A 21,804-nucleotide genomic window follows, 5' to 3' on the forward strand; every position below is an offset into this window, starting at 1 on the left:
GACTCGAGACAGGGAGTCGGCCGGGAGAGTTTATTTCTGTCTTTTGTGGCTCATGTCTCCGGTTAGACACATACATCATTTCTTGTCAAAATTTGATTTTTGATTTAAGTATTAAAAAATAATTCTATACCCTAAAAATAGTATCATTGGAAACCTCAAATATGAATCCAACAATACAAGTCTTGTGACATGCAACTTATAATGTGTTAGTCAATGTGCTTCAAAAAAAATTGTTAGTCAAATCTACTGTCAAAGTTAGGCACAAAATACGAAGGGACCAGTAAACCTACACATAGATAGTATCAGTCTCAAGCTCCGGGTGAAAACCCGAGGTCTGACTCTATTGGTTATATCTAGCAATGGTGATGCTTATTGTGTCGTTACCTTGTTGAAGGCATTGCTCGGACTTGTTCTTCAGGGTGAAAACCAATGATCTAGCCTTTGATGGCTGGATCCGGCGACGGCGGCGCTTATACGTCCGTTCCCTTCCTGAAGGCGTTGCTGTTGGAAATCCTTTTCGGTGTACCAATGTTGTCAAGTGGTTGTAGGTGCGGATATGGTTGTTGTTGTAGATTGTTGATCATTGTTTCTATCGCTTAAGAGTTTTTTTTTTCATCATGCATAACTTTGGTCTTGTTTGACTTTGCTAGTTGCTGGTGTAATTTTTATGTGTGTGTGTTGGGGTTGGCTGTGAGCATACTAGTTATGCAGAGACTGGGTATGTTGCTCGGCATGTTTGTATCTCCTTGATGCTTCATTTTGAGCTAATAAAATTCATCATTTGTCAAAAAAGGGATCATTAAATGGACATCACCAAATGTTCACGGACACGAACGTTTCCGCGGACATTCGGTGGGGTAGAGGACATCTAACCGGAGCCATCAAATTTCCGGTCCATTTGAAATGGATCAAACACAAAACATAGACGAAACTTGAAGCAAGTTCCATATATTACATGTAAACTGATGATATTTAACAAATTTAACCTAAACTTAAACTAAACCAAACTAAAACTAGGCCAGGTGCCATCGTCTTCATTTTTGTGCCACTGGCGAAAGACCCGCCAGGCGTCACGACATCCCTGCCAGGCCACCAAAATACGCATGCACTTTGGAGGGAGTTGTATGTCGACCGGGCGCCAGCGGCAGCCGTCCGACTCGACGGTGGTCTAGGACAGTTCTAGGGCCCAAGCCTCCGCGAGTTCGAGTATGCAAGCACATAGGCCGACACCATGGAGAACACCACTCGGGTCTTGGCAAATGCCGCCTTGCGCCGCTCTGGGTGGCACGTCTATACCTCTACTTTGCACTTTGGTGATGATGCGTTGTAGGCGCCGATGCCTTTGAGGTAATAATTGAGGCGCGGGGGCACCTCGGACAACGCCAGGGAGGACTCCTCCTCCTTAGTGGCGGGGAGGACCAGACGCCATTGCTGCCCGGCTGCATCGGAGACTCCTCCTCCTCCTTCACGCGACGTATGGTTTGGACGCGACGGTTGCACGGCAGGAGAATGGCTCCTCCTTCACGCGGTGTCGTCCGATTTGGACGTCGCGGTTCCGTGACGGTGATGATGACGCCAGCCCCGGATCGATCAATGACCGGTGTAGGGCCTCTTCCATCTGCACAACGAACTCGTCATCTGCCGACACAACGAGCAAGGGCAGCTTCTACCACGTCGTCTGAGGAGAACGGCTTCGCCTTCACGGTGGATGGAGCGGTTGAGGATGACGGGCCCGACGACTAGGGGTGATGACGAGAACTGGATCCTGACCTCCGAGCAGCCATGGCGTTCAGGTCTTCTCGGTGTCGTCTTCTTGCCCATCAAAGCGACCCGAGGTATAGTGTTGTGCGGCTGTAGATGGAGGTGTGGGCGAGTAGGAGGATCGCGCTGATAGGGTTTGCGGAGGAGGAGACTGGTCAACTTTAAAGCCAAAGTAGGCTTTTCGGTCTTCGCATCGCCGCCAATTTGTGTAGGCGATGGCCGGCCAGGACAGAGTGAATGCGCGGAGGGTTCTAGGGTGGCCACCGTAGAGGGTTTTTGGGTGGTCCAACGTTCGGAGTCTGACATGGCAAACAACTGGATGTCCAAGAGCTCCTGGCATTTGGGGTAGGCTACGAGATTTCAAACGCTTGGACATGTCCAATCTATTTTGATTGCCCATGTTGAAGATCTAAAAGTGTCTGGACCGTTCAGTTCAAATATATGGATGTTCTATTACTGAGATGTCTTAATTTTTTTCTCTGAACGTGAAAGCTCAACCCCTGGTCCTTATTTGAGTTTGTCCGGCCACAACGCCAAATTATACTTGGGCTCAACCGTCAGGCATTTTTTGAATAGGGTTGTCATGTATTGATTTAGCCCTATCTTCTTTTGCGATTTTAGCTCTATTTAGTATGTTGTGTGCCTTTCAAACAAAACCCTTCTTAATTGTCATGTTCATCATGTACTTTTTTCCGAGAACATGCCAAGGTTTATCATAGTTTTGTAGAATGCAGCAAAACATTTACAAGAAGAGCCGGGCCTTGCGCACAAGGTTTACCCAGAGTCGGCCCATTAAATTTGCTTTTCAAATCATGTAGTTCCTGTAAACTAATATAAGATCATTTAGATCACTAATTAGTGATAGTGATTTAGATCACTAAATAGTGATAATGAACTAAACGATCTTATGTTAGTAATATTATTAACAATTTTATATTAGTTCTTTTTTGCCAGAAAATTTCTGATATATTCATCTTCAATCATGGCAGTAGAACGAGCACCAGAAGAAATAAAAATTACTTCTAGATCTGTAGATCATCTAACGACGACTACAAGCACGAAGCAAGCCAAAGGCGCGCCGCCGTCATCGTCCCTCCCTTGCCGGAGCTAGGCCAAACTTGTCGTAGTAGACAGTCCGGAAGTCGTCATGTTAAGGCCCCATATGACCAGCGTAGCAGAACAGCAACCGCCGCCATTGAAGAGTAGCGTAGATCGAAAAGATCCAACTTGAAGACGCATGAGCGTAGACGAACTATGACCAAATCCAAGCAAATCCACCAAGAACAGATCTGCCGATGACACATCTCCACGCGCCCACTGTCGTGAAATTGTCACGGCAGATGTCCTAGTGGAAGGACTTAGTCGTGGACCCACCGCAACTAGGAAGCTTAAAGGGGTTAATCGGGACAAAGGACACGAGAGGTTTATACTGGTTCGGCCCCTTGCGGTGAAGGTAAAGCCTAGTCCAGTTGATGTGATATTGCTAGGTTCCGATGACCAAGGAGCGAAATACGCTAGCTTGGCTCTCAATTTGTTGTTTCCTGCCCTAAGCCGCCGTCGGGTCGTCCCCTTATATACACGAGTTGACGCCCTGCGGCCTACAGAGTCCCGGCCGGCTCATACAACGTGCCCGGCTCGGTGATATCTCTACATGCCTTATTTTACAAGTCTTATTCATACATGGCGGTTTATACTTACGGGCCTTAAGCCACCTCTGGGCTTGGACCTATTATAAGCCTTATCATAAACCGTCACCTTGTATACTCTTCGGGCTTCACTTAAGTAACCTGCCATTGTGGTTGACCAGGCCCCTCCTGGGCGGGTCATATCTGGTAGTCATATCCCCAACATTAGGCCCTAGGTTGATTTGAACTTTGTTCATGTCAATCTTCAACACTTAGAAGAAATTCATCTTCCACCGCTTGTAAAAGCCTTGTAATCCGCCATGCCGTCATCTTCAGAAAATTTGGAAACCCACCACGACGTCATCTTAACGGATCCTTATCTTAAATGCCTTCCAAAAATCGAGGCGTTTAATTAGCTGGATAATCATCATTTTAGCCTTCCTCATTTTTCGCGCCTGCCTGTTCACCTATCTCCTTATAAATAGGCACGGCTGATCTTCCTCATTCTTCTTCTTCCTTCTCTCGCAACCCCTCTGTCGCTCAAACTCCGTCGCCGCTGCAACGCTCACCTCGTCCTCAACCTTGGGTGCTGCATCAACCTGAGCTCATCTCGAGAACGGCGGCGATCCTCCGTAGTAGAACTACGTCCGTAAGTTTTTACTTCTCCGCACCTTAGATCCGCATTAGGGTTTGCAAGTTCTTCTGTGTTCTTCGCTGTTCATCAAGATTCTTCGTAGTTTCTCCACAACATCCTCTTTTGATCTAAAAGGAGTATGGAACTCATGCGGTAGCTGTTTCGCATCCATTTTAGATGCTAGTAGATCCCCTTTTCTTGTACAAAGGCCTACTTAGAACCGATGAACTCCTCTGTACTGTTTTTTAGCTCTATATTCATTTTCCGTTTTTGAACAATCTTGATCCAAGATAATAACAACAGCCTGTGAAACTTGTTTATCTCAGTACTTAGCCAATTTTTTGTTGCTGGCAACTTTTAAATACCTTTAGTCATGGCGGCTTATCATGCCGGCTCACTTTTCCTTCATATATCATTAGCCCTTACTTAAGTCGCCATTACTCATCTGTATTGCAATCATTAACCTGTGATTCCACCAATTAACTTGAACCGGCAAATTACTTTCTTTTTTAGCTTGTCCTTTTTCATCATGCCGCCAAAGACGACAATAGTCTGCAACCGGGTCCCTTCCACAGTCACTGATGACACTTTGAAGGATTTTGTCACCATCGGATCTTTACTAGAGAAGAACATTATGTCATATCGCGCCCTGCTACGTCTTGAGCTTGCGTTGGTTTTCCCCGAAGAGGAAGGGATGATGCAGCAGAGTAGCGTAAGTATTTCCCTCAGTTTTTGAGAACCAAGGTATCAATCCAGTAGGAGCCCACACTCAAGTCCCTCGTACCTGCACAAAGCGATAGCTACTCGCAACCAACGCGATTAGGGGTTGTCAAGCCCTTCACGGTCACTTACGAGAGTGAGATCTGGTAGATATAATATTTTTGGTATTTTTGGTATAAGGATGCAAAGTAAAAAGTAAAGACAAAGTAAAAAGCAAAGCAAGATTAAAGTGATGGAGATTGATATGATGAGAATAGACCCGGGGGCCATAGGTTTCACTAGTGGCTTCTCTCAAGAGCATAAGTATTCTACGGTGGGTGAACAAATTATTGTTGAGCAATTAACAGAATTGAGCATAGTTATGAGAATATCTAGGCATGATCATGTATATAGGCATCACGTCTGTGACAAGTAGATCGAAACGATTCTGCATTTACTACTATTACTCCACTCATCGACCGCTATCCAGCATGCATCTAGAGTATTAAGTTAAAACAGAGTAACGCCTTAAGCAAGATGACATGATGTAGAGAGATAAATTCATGCAATATGAAATAAACCCCATCTTGTTATTCTCGATGACAACGATACAATACGTGCCTTGCTGCCCCTTCTGTCACTGGGTAAGTACACTGCAAGATCAAACCCAAAGCTAACCACTTCTCCCATGGCAAGAACTACCAATCTAGTTGGCCAAACCAAACGGATAATTCGAAGAGACTTGCAAAGATAACCAATCTTACATAAAAGAATTCAGAGAAGATTCAAATATTATTCATAGATAGACTTGATCATAAAGCCACAATTCATCGCTCTCAACAAACACACCGCAAAAAGAAGATTACATCGAATAGATCTCCACAAGAGAGGGGGTGAACTTTGTATTGAGATTCAAAGAGAGAGAAGAAGCCATCTAGCTACTAACTATGGACTTGAAGGTCTGAGGTAAACTACTCACACTTCATCGGAGGGGCTAGGATGATGTAGAAGCCCTCCGTGATGACGGCCCTCTTCCGGCGGAGCTCCGGAACAGGCCCCAAGATGGGATCTTGTGGATACAGAAAGTTGCGGCGGTGGAATTAGGTTTTTGGCTCCTATTCTGATCGTTTGGGGGTACGTGTGTATATATAGGAGGAAGAAGTACGCCGGAGGAGCAACAAGGGGCCCACGAGGCAGGGGGGCACGCCCCCACCCTCGTGACCGCCTCTTTTGTTTCTTGGAGCAGGGTCCAAGTCTCCTGGATCACGTTTGATGAGAAAATCATGTTCCCGAAGATTTTATTCCGTTTGGACTCCGTTTGATATTCCGTTTCTTTGAAACACTGAAATAGGCAAAAAACAGCAATTCTGGACTGGGCCTCCAGTTAATAGGTTAGTCCCAAAAATAATATAAAAGTGGAAAATAAAGCCCAATATAGTCCAAAACAGTAGATAATATAGCATGGAGCAATGAAAAATTATAGATACGTTGGAGACGTATCAGGCATCCCCAAGCTTAATTCCTGCTCGTCCTCGAGTAGGTAAATGATAAAAAGAGAACTTTTGATGCGGAGTGCTACTTGGCATAATTTCAATGCAAATCTTCTTAATTGTGGTATGAATATTTAGATTAGAAAGATTCAAGACAAAAGTTTATATTAACATAAAAATAATAATAATTCAAGCACACTAACAAAGCAATTATGTCTTCTCAAAATAACATGGCCAAAGAAAGTTATCCCTACAAAATCATATAGTCTGGCTATGCTCCATCTTCACCACACAAAGTATTTAAATCATGCACAACCCCGATGACAAGCCAAGAAATTGTTTCATACTCTAACTTTTTCAAAACTTTTTCAATATTCACGCAATACATGAGCGTGAGCCATGGATATAGCACTATAGGTGGAATAAAATGGTGGTTGTGGAGAAGACAAAAAGGAGAAGATGGTATCACATCAACTAGGCGTATCAACGGGCTATGGAGATGCCCATCAATAGATATCAATGTGAGTGAGTAGGGATTGCCATGCAACGGATGCACTAGAGCTATAAGTATATGAAAGATCAAAAAGAAACTAAGTGGGTGTGCATCCAACTTGCTTGCTCACGAAGACCTAGGGCAATTTTTGAGGAAGCCCATCATTGGAATATACAAGCCAAGTTCTATAATGTAAAATTCCCACTAGTATATGAAAGTGATAACATGAGAGACTCTCTACTATGAAGATCATGGTGCTACTTTGAAGCATTGTGTTAAAAGGATAGTAACATTGTCCCTTCTCTCTTTTTCTCTCATTTTTTTATTTGGGCCTTTTCTTTTTTTTATGGCCTCCCCTTTTTTTATTTGGGCTTCTTTGGCCTCTTTTTTGTCGTCCGGAGTCTCATCCCGACTTATGGGGGAATCATAGTCTCCATCATTCTTTCCTCACTGGGACAATGCTCTAATAATGATGATCATCACACTTTTATTTTTCTTATAACTCAACAATTACAACTCGATACTTAGAACAAAATATGACTCTATGTGAATGCATCCGTCGGTGTACCAGGTATGCAATATGACAATGATGGAGTGTGTCATGATGAACTAGATGGTGGAAAGTTGCATGGCAATATATCTCGGAATGGCTATGGAAATGCCATAATAGGTAGGTATGGTGGCTGTTTTGAGGAAGGTATAGGTGTATGATACCGGCGAAAGGTGCGCAGTATTAGAGAGGCTAGCAAAGGTGGAAGGGTGAGAGTGCGTATAATCCATGGACTCAACATTAGTCATAAAGAACTCATATACTTATTGCAAAAATCTAGAAGTTATCAAAGAAAAGTATTACGCGCATGCTCCTAGGGGGATAGATTGGTAGGAAAAGACCATCGCTCGTCCCCGACCGCCACTCATAAGGAAGACAATCAATAAATAAATCATGCTCCGACTTCATCACATAACAGTTCACCATACGTGCATGCTACGGGAATCACAAACCTTAACACAAGTATTCTTTAAATTCACAACTACTCAACTAGCATGACTTTAATATTATCACCTCCATATCTCAAAACAATTATCATGCTTCAATATTTTCTTAGTATTCAACACACTCAAAAGAAAGTTTCACAAATCTTGAATACCAAGCATATTATTATTAAGCAAATTACCATGCTATTAAGAGACTCTCAAAATAATTTAAGTGAAGCATGAGAGATCAATAGTTTCTTTAAAAAAAATCCACCACCGTGCTCTAAAAGATCTAAGTGAAGCACATAGAGCAAAATTACTACACTCAAAAGATATAAGTGAAGCACATAGAGTATTCTATCAAATTTTAATTCATGTATGGCTCTCTCAAAAGGTGTGTACAACAAGGATGATTGTGGCATACTAAGACACAAAGACACAAATAATACAAGACGCTCCAAGCAAAACACATATCACGTTGGTGAATAAAAATACAGCTCCAAGTAAATTACCGATGGAAGTGGACGGAAGAGGGGATGCCTTCCGGGGCATCCCCAAGCTTTGACTTCTTAGTGTCCTTGGATTATCTTGGGGGTGCCATGGGCATACCCAAGCTTAGGCTCTTGCCACTCCCTGTTCCATGATCCATCAAAAGAATTCACCCAAAACTTGAAAACTTCACAACACAAAACTCAAAATAGAAAACTCGTGAGCTTCGTTAGCGAAAGAAAACAAAAGACCACTTCAAGGTACTGTAATGAACTCATTCTCTATTTATATTGGTGTTAAACCTACTGTATTCCAACTTATCTATGGATTATAAACTATTTTACTAGCCATAGATTCATCAAAATAAGCAAACAACACACGAAAAACAGAAGCTGTCAAAAACAGAACAATTTGTAGTAATCTGTAGCTAGCGCAAGATCTGGAACCCCAAAAATTCTAAAATAAATTGCTTCATGTGAGGAATTTATCTATTAATCATCTGCAAAAATAATTAACTAAATAGCACTCTTCAAATAAAAATGACAGCAGTTCTCGTGAGCGCTAAAGTTTCTGTTTTTTACAGCAAGTTCAACAAGACTTTACCCAAGTCTTCCCAACGGTTCTACTTGGCACAAACACTAATTAAACACAAAAAACACAACCAAAACAGAGGCTAAATAATTTATTTATTACTAAACAGGAGCAAAAGACAAGGAATAAAAATAAAATTGGGTTGCCTCCCAACAAGCGCTATCGTTTAACGCCCCTAGCTAGGCATAAAAGCGAGGATAGATCTAGGTATTGCCATCTTTGGTAGGCAATCCATAAGTAGCTCCCATGATAGTTTCATATGGTAATTTTATTTTCTTTCTTGGAAAGTGTTCCATGCCCTTTCTTTAATGGAAATTTAAATCTAATATTCCCTTCCTTCATATCAATAATCGCACCAACCGTTCTAAGGAAATGTCTACCAAGAATATTAGGGCAAGAAGGATTGCAATCTATATCAAGAACAATGAAGTCTACAGGCACATAATTCCTGTTTGCAACAATAAGAACATCATTAATACTTCCCATAGGTTTCTTAATAGTGGAATCCGCAAGATGCAAGTTTAGAGAGCAATCATCAAAATTACGGAAATCTAGTAAATCACACAAAGTCTTGGGAATAGTAGAGACACTAGCACCCAAATCACACAAAGCATAAAACTCATGATCTTTAATTTTAATTTTACTAGTTGGTTCCCACTCATCATAGAGTTTTCTAGGGATAGAAACTTTCAACTCAAGTTTTTCTTCATAAGATTGCATCAAGGCATCAACAATATGTTCGGTGAAGGCTTTATTTTGACTATAATCATGTGGAGAATTTAGCACGGATTGCAACAAGGAAATACAATCAATTAAAGAGCAACTTTCATAATTAAATTCCTTGAAATCCAATATAGTGGGTTTAGCAACATCTAGATTTTTATTTCTTTCAATCCCACTTTCGTCAATTTCATCATTAAGATCTAAATACTCCGAATTTTTAGAATGCCTTCTAGGTAAAGGAAGATCATATTCAGTTTCATCAAGATTCATATTGCAAAATAAAGATTTAATCGGGGACACATCAATAACTTTTAGATCTTCATCTTGATTTTCATAGGTATCCGGTTTAGCAGCCATCTTATTAACTAAGGTGGCTTGCATATCCAAAATTTCAGCAGTCATCTTTTCTAGACGAGCAATTTGGGATCTTATACCCCCAAATTCTTTAGACATACCATCAAGCTCTTTATTCATATAACTCATAAAACTTTTTTGTTCCTTAAGCTCGTTTCTAAAGAAATTATTATGCTTAAATTGCAAAACCATAAACTTCGTAACATTGGTTTCGATCTCCTCTATCCTTTTAAGGTGAAGATCACCAAATCTCGGTTGAGTCATCGCGACAAACGAGCAAACTAACACACGAGAAAACAAAAAGCAAACGGGCAAAAAGAGGCAAATAGAGAGGGAGGATAGAGAGAGAGGACGAATAAAACGGCAAGGGTGAATTGGGGGGGGGGAGAGGAAAACGAGAGGCAAATGGCAAATAATGTAATGCGAGAGATAGGGATTGTGATGGGTACTTGGTATGTTGACTTTTTGTGTAGACTCCCCGGCAACGGCGCCAGAAATCCTTCTTGCTACATCTTGAGCTTGCGTTGGTTTTCCCCGAAGAGGAAGGGATGATGCAGCAGAGTAGCGTAAGTATTTCCCTCAGTTTTTGAGAACCAAGGTATCAATCCAGTACGAGCCCACGCTCAAGTCCCTCGTACCTACACAAAGCGATAGCTACTCCCAACCAACACGATTAGGGGTTGTCAAGCCCTTCACGGTCACTTACGAGAGTGAGATCTAATAGATATAATATTTTTAGTATTTTTGGTATAAAGATGCAAAGTAAAAAGTAAAGGCAAAGTAAAAAAGCAAAGCAAGATTAAAGTGATGGAGATTGATATGATGAGAATAGACCAGAGGGCCATAGGTTTCACTAGTGGCTTCTCTCAAGAGCATAAGTATTCTATAGTGGGTGAACAAATTACGTTGAGCAATTGACATAATTGAGAATAGTTATGAGAATATCTAGGCATGATCATCTATATAGGCATCACGTCCGTGACAAGTAGATCGAAACGATTCTGTATCTACTACTATTACTCCACTCATCGACCGCTATCCAGCATGCATCTAGAGTATTAAGTTAAAAACAGAGTAATGCCTTAAGCAAGATGACATGATGTAGAGAGATAAATTCACGCAATATGAAATAAACCCCATCTTGTTATCCTCGATGGCAACGATACAATATGTGCCTTGCTGCCCCTTCTGTCACTGGGTAAGGACACCGCAAGATCGAACCCAAAGCTAAGCACTTCTCCCATGGCAAGAACTACCAATCTAGTTGGCCAAACCAAACGGATAATTCGAAGAGACTTGCAAAGATAACCAATCATACATAAAAGAATTCAGAGAAGATTCAAATATTATTCATAGATAGACTTGATCATAAACCCACAATTCATCGGTCTCAACAAACACACCCAAAAAGAAGATTACATCGAATAGATCTCCAAAGAGAGGCGGAGAACTTTGCATTGAGATTCAAAGAGAGAGAAGAAGCCATCTAGCTACTAACTATGGACCCGAAGGTCTGAGGTAAACTACTCACACTTCATCGGAGGGGCTAGGATGATGTAGAATCCCTCCGTGATGACGGCCCTCTTCCGGCGGAGCTCCGGAACAGGCCCCAAGATGGGATCTTGTGGATACAGAAAGTTGCGGCGGTGGAATTAGGTTTTTCGCTCCTGTTCTGATCGTTTGGGGGTACGTGTGTATATATAGGAGGAAGAAGTACGTCGGAGGAGCAACGAGGGGCCCACGAGGCAGGGGGCGCGCCCTAGGGGGGGCACCCCCACCCTCGTGACCGCCTCTTTTTTTCCTTGGAGCAGGGTCCAAGTCTCCTGGATCACGTTCGGTGAGAAAATCACGTCCCCGAAGATTTTATTCCGTTTGGACTCCGTTTGATATTCCGTTTCTTCGAAACACTGAAATAGGCAAAAAAAACAGCAATTCTGGGCTAGGCCTCCGGTTAATAGGTTAGTCCCAAAAACAATATAAAAGTGGAAAATAAAGCCCAATATAGTCCAAAACAGTAGATAATATAGCATGGAGCAACCAAAAATTATAGATACGTTGGAGACGTATCACGCCCCGGACCTGGCCGAAGAACAACCTCATTCCAAAGATGGTGAAATTATCATATTTACTGACCATATGAACCGGGGGTTTTCACTGCCTGGCTAAAAATTCTTCAGAGATGTTCTGCACTTTTTCAAGCTTCATCCACAAGATCTTGGACCCAATTCGATATCAAATATCTGCAATTTCCAAGTGCTGTGCGAGGTTTATCTTCAAGAAGAACCTAATGTTGAACTCTTCAGAGAGTATTTCTATTTGAACCGCCAAAATGAATACACCAACGGCCCCAGCTTGGAACTTGGTGGTATTTCGATTCAACGCCGATGGGATGCTATCTTTCCCTCAGTAGTCTTACCAAGCCATCCCAAGGATTGGAAAAGACACATTGCCAGCTGATGAAAAACCAATGTCGGGTTATCGCGCAGAGCGTCTTGACACTAAGTTTTCACTCCCTGACAAGCTTACTGCCGCTGAACGTAAGAAGCTCATCCAAACCATCAAAAGGGTTCAAGCCTTGTTGGGAAACAACTTAACTGGAGTTGACTTGATCCACTGTTGGATCGCATGGCGGGTCATCCCTCTGAGTCGCCGCTCTGACTTGATGTATAACTATGCCGGAGGACCAGATGACCCTCTGCATCATAGTTCTCTACAACTGACTGAAGAGGCCATCGTTGAAATGTCAACCACCCTTGTAAACAGTAAATACGAGGACTGTAGTGAAGTTGGATTGAATCCTTTTTGCAAACTTAACCCGGCACCAGAGGTAAATCCCCTTGACTCCCTTTTTCCTTCAGTAGTTAAGTACTTGCATGGCTTTTAACCTGTTATTTGCCTACAGGCCAAATCTGACTTTTGGAAGGCCAAATATGATCATGAAGCTGCCAAGAAGGCTAGAGCCGCCGCCATAGCCGCCAATAAGACAACCCGAAAATCTAAGAAGAAAAGAACTGCTTTTGATATGTTCAAGCTGGATGATGTTTCTGAGTCGGAGGTAGCCCTTGACTCTCTTGGCCTGCTTTTTAACAACCTTATTGACACTGACTATTGCCAGGATGACACGGGGGCCAGCCAGGCAGTAGAAGAAGAGGTAACTATTTCCTCTGACTCAGAACCTTTGCCAAGACAGAAACCTCGACTGGTAACCCGGAAAGTAAGGTTTTCACACCCTTTAGCTTATTTGGATCCGTATTTTCTTTTGAAAAAACAGCAACATGAGAGCCACCGCCATACCTGGACCAGTGACAACCATGAACTGCCCCCCGGCTTACCGAAAACTCCTCAGAAACGCCAAAATGAGGTTTCTTTCACCTTTGATTTTCTGCTTTTATTAATGAATCTACTTCCTTGCTCTTTTAAATTGTGATTTCACTTTTGTAGGAGGTCTCTCGTTCTTTTGGTGATTCCTCACAAACTCAACTTCCGACTTTCAAGACTGCCCCTAGGTAAAGATAATTATCCTTCTTCTGTATCTTTATGTCCGTATCATTATACAGACTCATCAAATTCCTCTTAGCGGTCAAGCAAAACCCAAGAAGGCCAGGGTGGTTAAGCCGACAGAAAACCCGGACACCGCTGAACCGGCACTGCCAACTCCTGCCCCCGGATAACCTGAAGCACCAGAAGACCCTGCTGTCAACGTTCGTATAGATCCTCCTGAACCGTCTATTGACGAAACTGTTCTCAACCCATCTACTTTTGAACCGTCAAGGTCAGCTAACCCGCCGTCGACTTACGACAGTGACGTTTTAATCACCAGTAGTAGATTTGTTGAACCGGGCAATCCAACTGTGCTAGCCAGACACTCCACCAAGCAAGAGGCTTTGGAAAAGCAAAAAGTGCAGTTTGACATCTCTCACTATGCTCACGTGAGTATTAGTAATGTGCTATCTGGCTACCTTAGTCATGTGCATTCTAGCCGTGACTCTAAAATTGAGATGGTCAAACAGCTGCAACTGAAATATGAGGTATGTTCTCCGGCTTTCATTAGTTTATCTGCTCTGCCAGCCCCCAAGTCTCTTGATTATGATAAGCTTGAATGATCCGTAGACTTGTGATATAGGTTGATGAGTATAATATCACCTGTAGTCCCCAAGGGTCGGCTTAATTCATCATGAATGAGCCGGTACTTAACTTCATAATTTGCTTGACCCAGTCCAAACTAACATTGTTATCCGGCTTAAGAGAAAAAAACCTTCTGAATATCATGCATTAGCCCCCAAGTGCCAAGCGTTGTTACCTGTAAAACACTTGGGACTTTTTAGAAGAGTCATTTCTGCATTTAAAAATTGCTTTGGCAGACATTAGCCGCCAAGTGCCGAGTGGTGTTGCTTTGCAAAGTACTTGAGACTTTAATCATTATGATCTCTATTGGGACAAACTTTGACACACCTGTGCATGTCTGCAGGCCGCCATAACCGACTTGGATTCTCAACTAGCTGTTGTGAAAACCTGGTTGGCGGCTCAAGAGACTAAGATAAAGAATACTGAATCCAAACTCCAGTTGAGCCTATCTGAAGCAGAGAAACTAAAGACCAGTTTTGATGTAGAGAAAAAAAATCTTGGGCCGATGAAAAAGCCTTGCTGATACAGCATGCTGAAACGGCCGAGGTGGCTCTCAAAGAGGTTACTGCTGAACTCACCGGTTTAAAAAGCTGTGTGTCTCAGATGGTCTCTGCAATCTTTGGTGAGTTCTCGTATTATTTACGTAAACTCTATTTTTGCCATCATAATGTAAGCCGTCTGGTTAACCTTTTGGAATACCTCGTAGGTCCATGGAGCAGCAATCTGAGCCAAAACAGTTTGATAAAGCTCAAGGCGGTTTACACCCTGGTGGAGCAACTGCATACTGGAGCTCAACGGGCTCTTGCGATTATCTCCCCAGCCAACCAAACACAAAACCTTTTGAGTGATGTCTTGAAGAAGTTATCTATCTTACCCGCCAGATTCCAAGAAGTCAAACGGTCCTGTGCGAGAGCCAGAGCCCTAACTACTCTAAGCCGCTCCAAAGCCTGGGTGTCGGAGCTAGACCCGACGCATGTAGCCAAGGGGTATCCCAGCTTTAAGGAAGACGGGACTATGTTTGATCAAGAAGATTTTGCTGCTTGCGTGAAGGGAATTTGACCTCATGCTACCATCCTTGGCAACGAGACCAATGTTGATAAGTATCAGCCGGGTTTTGATGCTGAGAATAAAAAGATGGCGACTCCTTCGTATAAAGTGACAGATCTAATCCCGCCGGTTCACCAACACACCTTTGCCCCAGAAATTGACCCGTCTGGTCTAATTGATGATGAAGCTGAGTTCGTTGCTCTTCATGGATTTGATTGGTCCAAGCCCAATTTCCAAACGGTGGAGGAAGATGAACCGGTGAGGGAGGAGTCGTAACCATCCAAATAATCCGGCTAAGATTTAATGAACCGACATCTGCTTAGTTGAAAAACAGTATTAACCTTTTGGGATCCAAATGCCTTGTAATAGGCTAGCTTAGAACTTCATGTTCTTCCTATGCCATCACGCATATCATACTGCGTACAACACTTTTATCCGTTATGTCAATATATGGTTTTACATCCTTTATCGTATCCGTAGCGTTTGAATCTGTTCCTGTATGTAAAAAGATGAAAAACCGTCCTGGTGGTTTGTCACTGGATGGGTCAAAACACCCAATACATAACTATGAAATTAACATAATGGTATAATCAAGGTTAGATGTAAAGATAAATAAGGCCGGAAAGCCTTTGATTAAAGAAAAACACATATAAGTCTGTTTATGAATTTTAAACGACAATATCATACCTATGTTCTTTGACTCTGGACTGGCGGCTTATGTGACCCAGATAGTAAGGGTGATAACCCAATCTTTCTAGAAGCCAATACTTCCGTATGCATGATGACTGTTATACATTGGAAACTCATTGTCAAAGAACCAAGCCGGTTTAAATTTAAACCATACTTACAATTAGATTCTAGACAACAAAAACTAGTAAAACAAAAGATTATCTTTCAAATAATGTAAATCAAGTATCAAAAAGGATTTGGAGGCTTCTGATTCGAGTATGATTAGTAAACCAGACCAAAGGGGTTAAGCTAGGATTCGAATACGATCATGTAGCCCCCAGTGTCTTTGGCGTTGCGCCAATCAAGAGGGTACTGACATCTATGTTCTCTTTGGTTCGAATACGACCTATGTTTGAACAGGAAGCCCCCAAATGACCTTGACAGGTTTTTAACGACCCTGATTCGAATACGATCCAAGTCGGACCCAAAAGGGGTTAAGCTATGATTCGGATACGATCAGGAAGCCCCCTAGTGAGTTTGGCTTTGCGCCGATCAAGAGGGTAACGACAGCTATGTTCTCTTTGGTTCGAATACGACCTATGTTTGAACAGGAAGCCCCATAGTGATCATGAGGTTTAATGGCTAGATTCGAATACGATCATGAACCGGACTAAGAGGGTTAAGCTAGATTTGAATACGATCAACCCCAATTGGTCGTCTTATACTTAAAAGACATGTGATCATTAAGGATAAAAAGGACAGAGGTCCTGCTTTATTACTTATCATAATATATACAACGTCAAAGTATGTACATTATGAGAGCCAGTGGCTCAAGTGTAGTAAGGCTGAAGATGAGCAATATTCCACGGCCGGCGGGTCTCCTCCTCTGACTTACGTGAGTATTTGTGCTCTCGAACATCAATAAGGTAGTATGACCCGTTATTCAAGTTCTTGCTGACCACAAAGGGTCCTTCCCAAGGTGGGGATAGCTTGTGTGCATCAGACTGATCCTGGATGAGCCGGAGCACCAAATCACCTTCTTGAAAGGTTCTTGACTTAACCCGGCGGCTGTGATAACAACGTGGGTCCTATTGGTAAATTGCTGAACGGGCTGTTGCTAAGTCACGCTCTTCATCTAATAGGTCAAGTGCATCCTGACGGGCTTGTTTGTTATCAGCTTCAATGTAAGCTGCCACTCGGGGTGAGTCGTGACGAATGTCACTGGGCAGGACTGCCTCTACTCCATAAACCATGAAGAAAGGCGTATAACCCGTAGACCTGTTAGGGGTAGTACCGATGCTCCATATCACAGAGGGTAACTCTTCCACCCAACAACCCGGCGTCCGTTGTAAATGAACCATAAGCCGGGGTTTGAGACCTTTCAGGATTTCCTGATTGGCTCTTTCAGCTTGACCATTGGATTGGGGGTGAGCTACTGACAAAACATCAAGCCGGATATGTTCCCATTGAAAGAATTCTTCCATAGCTCCTTGGGACAAGTTAGTGCCATTGTCAGTGATAATGCTGTGTGGAAAACCAAAACGAAAGATAACTTTATTCATGAATTGAACCGCTGTGGCCGCATCACACTTATGAACCGGCTCTGCCTTAACCCACTTTGTGAATTTGTCCACTGCCACCAAAAGGTGCGTCTTTTTATCTTTGGATCTTTTGAAAGGTCCGACCATATCAAGCCCCCAGACTGCAAACGGTCAAGTAATTGGAATCATCTGTAATTCCTGAGGCGGCACGTGCGCCCGTTGTGCGAATTTTTGACACCCATCACATCTACTGACCAGATCCTCCACATCGGCGTGAGCCGTTAGCCAGTAGAAACCATGGCGGAAAGCTTTGGCCACAAAAGACTTTGAACCGGCATGATGGCCACAATGTCCTTCATGGATCTCATGGAGAATTTCTTGATCTTCTTCAGGAGAAACACAACGTTGAAACGCTCCGGTGACACTGTGATGATACAACTCACCATTGGATATTGTCATTGGCTTAGACCACCGAGTTATCTGTCTAGCCAAGGTCTCATCCTCCGGCAACTCCCCCCGGGTCATATAAGCCAAATACGACACTGTCCAATCTGGGATGACATGAAGAGCCGCCACCAATTGTGCCTTAGGGTCTGGAACAACCAAGTCTTCCTCTGTAGGCAACTTGACAGAAGGGTTATGCAGAACATCTAAAAAAGTGTTAGGCGGCACTGGCTTACGCTGAGATCCCAACCGGCTTAAAGCATCAGTTGCTTCATTCTTTCTGCGGTCAATGTGCTCCACTTGATAACCCTTGAAGTGTCCAGCAACAGCATCGACCTCACGGCGATAAGCCGCCATGAGAGGATCCTTGGAGTCCCACTTTCCTGATACTTGCCGAGCCACCAAATCTGAGTCGCCAAGGCACCTTACGTGGCTTAAACTCATTTCTTTAGCCATTCGAAGACCATGGAGTAAGGCCTCATACTCAGTTGCGTTGTTAGTACAAGGAAACATCAACCGCAACACATAACAAAATTTGTCACCTCGAGGGGAAGTTAAAACAACTCCAGCCCCCGAGCCTTCCAATTGCCTGGACCCATCAAAATGAATCGTCCAATATGTGTTGTCTGGCTTCTCTTCAGGTATTTGCAACTCTGTCCAATCGTTAATGAAATCCACCAGCACTTGAGATTTGATGGCAGTACGTGGCACATACTTTAAACCATGAGACCCAAGTTCAATGGCCCACTTGGTGACTCATCCCGTGGATTCACTATTTTGAATAATATCTCCTAAGGGAGCAGAACTAACCACAGTGATAGGATGACCCTGAAAGTAATGCTTAAGCTTCCGGCTCGCCATGAACACCCCATAAACAAGTTTTTGCCAATGTGGATATCTCTGTTTGGACTCAATGAGCACCTCACTGAAATAGTAAACCGGCCGTTGAACTGGATATTCCTTGCCAGCCTCTTTGCACTCTACAACAATGGCCACACTAATAGCATGTGTGTTAGCAGCCACATATAACAACAGTGGCTCCTTATCAATGGGAGCAGCAAGAACCGGCGGCTCAGCGAGCTGTCTTTTCAGATCTTCAAAGGAAGAATTAGCAGCATCACTCCAAACAAAATCATCCGTATTCTTCATCATTTGATATAATGGCATAGCCTTCTCACCTAACCGGCTTATAAACCGGCTTAAAGGTGCAACACGACCCGCCAGCCGCTGGACGTCATTGATGCACGCCGGCTTAGCCAAAGACGTAATCGCCTTGATTTTCTCTGGGTTAGCCTCAATGCCTCTGTTAAACACCAAAAAACCCAAAAGCTTGCCCGCTGGTACTCCAAAAACGCACTTGGCCGGGTTAAGCATCATCTTGTAGACCCGAAGGTTATCAAAGGTTTCCTTCAGATCATCTATCAAGGTTTCCTTCTCTCTGGATTTCACCACTATATCGTCCACATAAGCATGAACGTTGCGCCCAATCTAATCGTGAAGATAGTTCTGTACACAGCACTGATAAGTTGCCTGGGCACTCTTAAGCCCAAAAGGCATAGACACATAGCATAACGCTCCAAACGGAGTGATTAAAGGTGCCTTCTCCTGGTCCTTAACTGCCATCTTGATCTAATGATAACCAGAATAAGCATCCAAAAAGCTTAAATGCTCACAACCCGCCGTAGCATCAATGATTTGATCAATACGAGGGAGAGCCGAAGGATCAGCCAGACAAGCTTTGTTTAAGTCTGTATAATCCACACACATGCGCCAGATGTCGTTCTTTTTTAGTACAAGCACCGGATTAGCCAACCACTCTGGGTGAAAAACTTCAACAAGGCCGCCAAGAGTCGGGCCACCTCCTCACCAATAGCTTTACGCCTCTCTTCATTAAACCGCCGAAGAAACTGCCTGGCCGGCTTAAATTTTGGATCAATATTAAGAGCATGCTCAGCGAGTTCTCTCCGTACACCCGGCATGTCAGAAGGTTTCCATGCAAAGATGTCCCGGTTCTCACGGATGAACTCGATGAGCGCGCCTTCCTATTTGGGATCCAAATTGGCACTGATAATAAATTGTTTGGATGAGTCGCCAGGAACAAAATCAATCATCTTGGTCTCGTTACCTGACTTAAACTTCAGCACTGGCTCATGTTCGGTAGTTGGCTTCTTCAAAGATCTCATGTCTACCGGGTCAACATTGTCTTTGTAGAACTTAACTCCTCAGTCGCGCAAATAGATTCTGCGTAAGCAGCATCACCTTCCTCACACTCTAAGGCTATCTTTTGACTTCCATGTACTGTGATAGTACCTTTATAACCCGGCATCTTGAGCTGCAGATAAACATAACACGACCGTGCCATGAATTTTGCATAAGCCAGTCGTCCAAACAGGGCATGATACGGGATCTTGATTTTGACCACCCCAAAGGTTAATTTCTCAGCTCTGGAATCATGCTCATCTCCAAAAGCTACCTCCAGCTCAATCTTACCCACTGGATATGCCGACTTACCAGGCACCACTCCATGAAAAACAGTGTTGGACGTCTTAAGACTTTTGTCAGTCAACCCCATGCGACGAAATGTCTCATAATAGAGGATGTTGATGCTACTGCCTCCGTCCATGAGTACTTTAGTGAACTTATATCCACCAACCTGAGGCGCCACCACCAAAGCCAGATGACCCGGATTGTCAACCCGGGGCGGGTGATCCTCCCTACTCCATAGAATAGGCTGCTCAGACCATCTCAAATAACGAGGAACCACCGGCTCAACAGCATTGACCGCTCTCTTATGAAGTTTCTGGTCCCTTTTGCATAAACTGGTGGTGAACACATGATACTGCCCATGAAGGAAATATGTCCTAGAGGCAATAATAAAGTTATTATTTATTTCCTTATATCATGATAAATGTTTATTATTCATGCTAGAATTGTATTAACCGGAAACATGATACATGTGTGAATACATAGACAAACAGTGTCACTAGTATGCCTCTACTTGACTAGCTCGTTGATCAAAGATGGTTATGTTTCCTAGCCATAGACAAAGAGTTGTCATTTGATTAACGGGATCACATCATTAGGAGAATGATGTGATTGGCTTGACCCATTCCGTTAGCTTAGCACTTGATCGTTTAGTTTGTTGCTATTGCTTTCTTCATGACTTATACATGTTTCTATGACTATGAGATTATGCAACTCCCGTTTACCAGAGGAACACTTTGTGTGCTACCAAACGTCACAACGTAACTGGGTGATTGTAAAGGTGCTCTAACGGTGTCTCTGAAGGTACTTGTTGGGTTGGCGTATTTCGAGATTAGGATTTGTCACTCCGATCATAGAGAGGTATCTCTGGGCCCACTCGGTAATACACATCACTTAAGCCTTGCAAGCATTGCAACTAATGAGTTAGTTGCGGGATGATGTCTTATGGAACGAGTAAAGAGACTTGCCGGTAACGAGATTGAACTAGGTATTGAGATACCGACGATCGAATCTTGGGCAAGTAACATACCAATGACAAAGGGAACAACGTATGTTGTTATGCGGTTTGACCGATAAAGATCTTCGTAGAATATGTAGGAGCCAATATGAGCATCCAGGTTCCGCTATTGGTTGTTGACTGGAGACGTGTCTCGGTCATGTCTACATAGTTCTTGAACCCGTAGGGTCTGCACGCTTAAAGTTCGATGACGATTATATTACGAGTTTATGTGTTTTGATGTACCGAAGGTAGTTCAGAGTCCCGGATGAGACCGAGGACATGACGAGGAGTCTCAAAATGGTCAATACGTAAAGATCGATATATTGGATGACTATATTCGGACATCGGAAAGGTTCCGAGTGGTTCGGGTATTTTTCTGAGTACCGGGGAGTTACGGGAATACGCGGGAAGAAGTATATGGGCCTTATTGGGCTTTAGGGGGGAGAGAGAGGCAGGCCGCAAGCCCCCAATGACTAGTCCGAATTGGACTAGGGTGAGGGGCGGCGCCCCCTCCTTCCTTCTCTTTCCTCTTCCCCTTCCTTGTCTCCTACTCCTACTACTTGGAAGGGGAGGAATCCTACTCCCGATGGGAGTAGGACTCCTCCAGGGCGCGCCATAGGGGCCGGCCCTCTCCCCCTCCTCCACTCCTTTATATACGTG

The sequence above is a fragment of the Triticum aestivum genome, chromosome 3A (genome assembly GCF_018294505.1).
Source record: "Triticum aestivum cultivar Chinese Spring chromosome 3A, IWGSC CS RefSeq v2.1, whole genome shotgun sequence".
Taxonomy (NCBI): Eukaryota; Viridiplantae; Streptophyta; class Magnoliopsida; order Poales; family Poaceae; genus Triticum; species Triticum aestivum.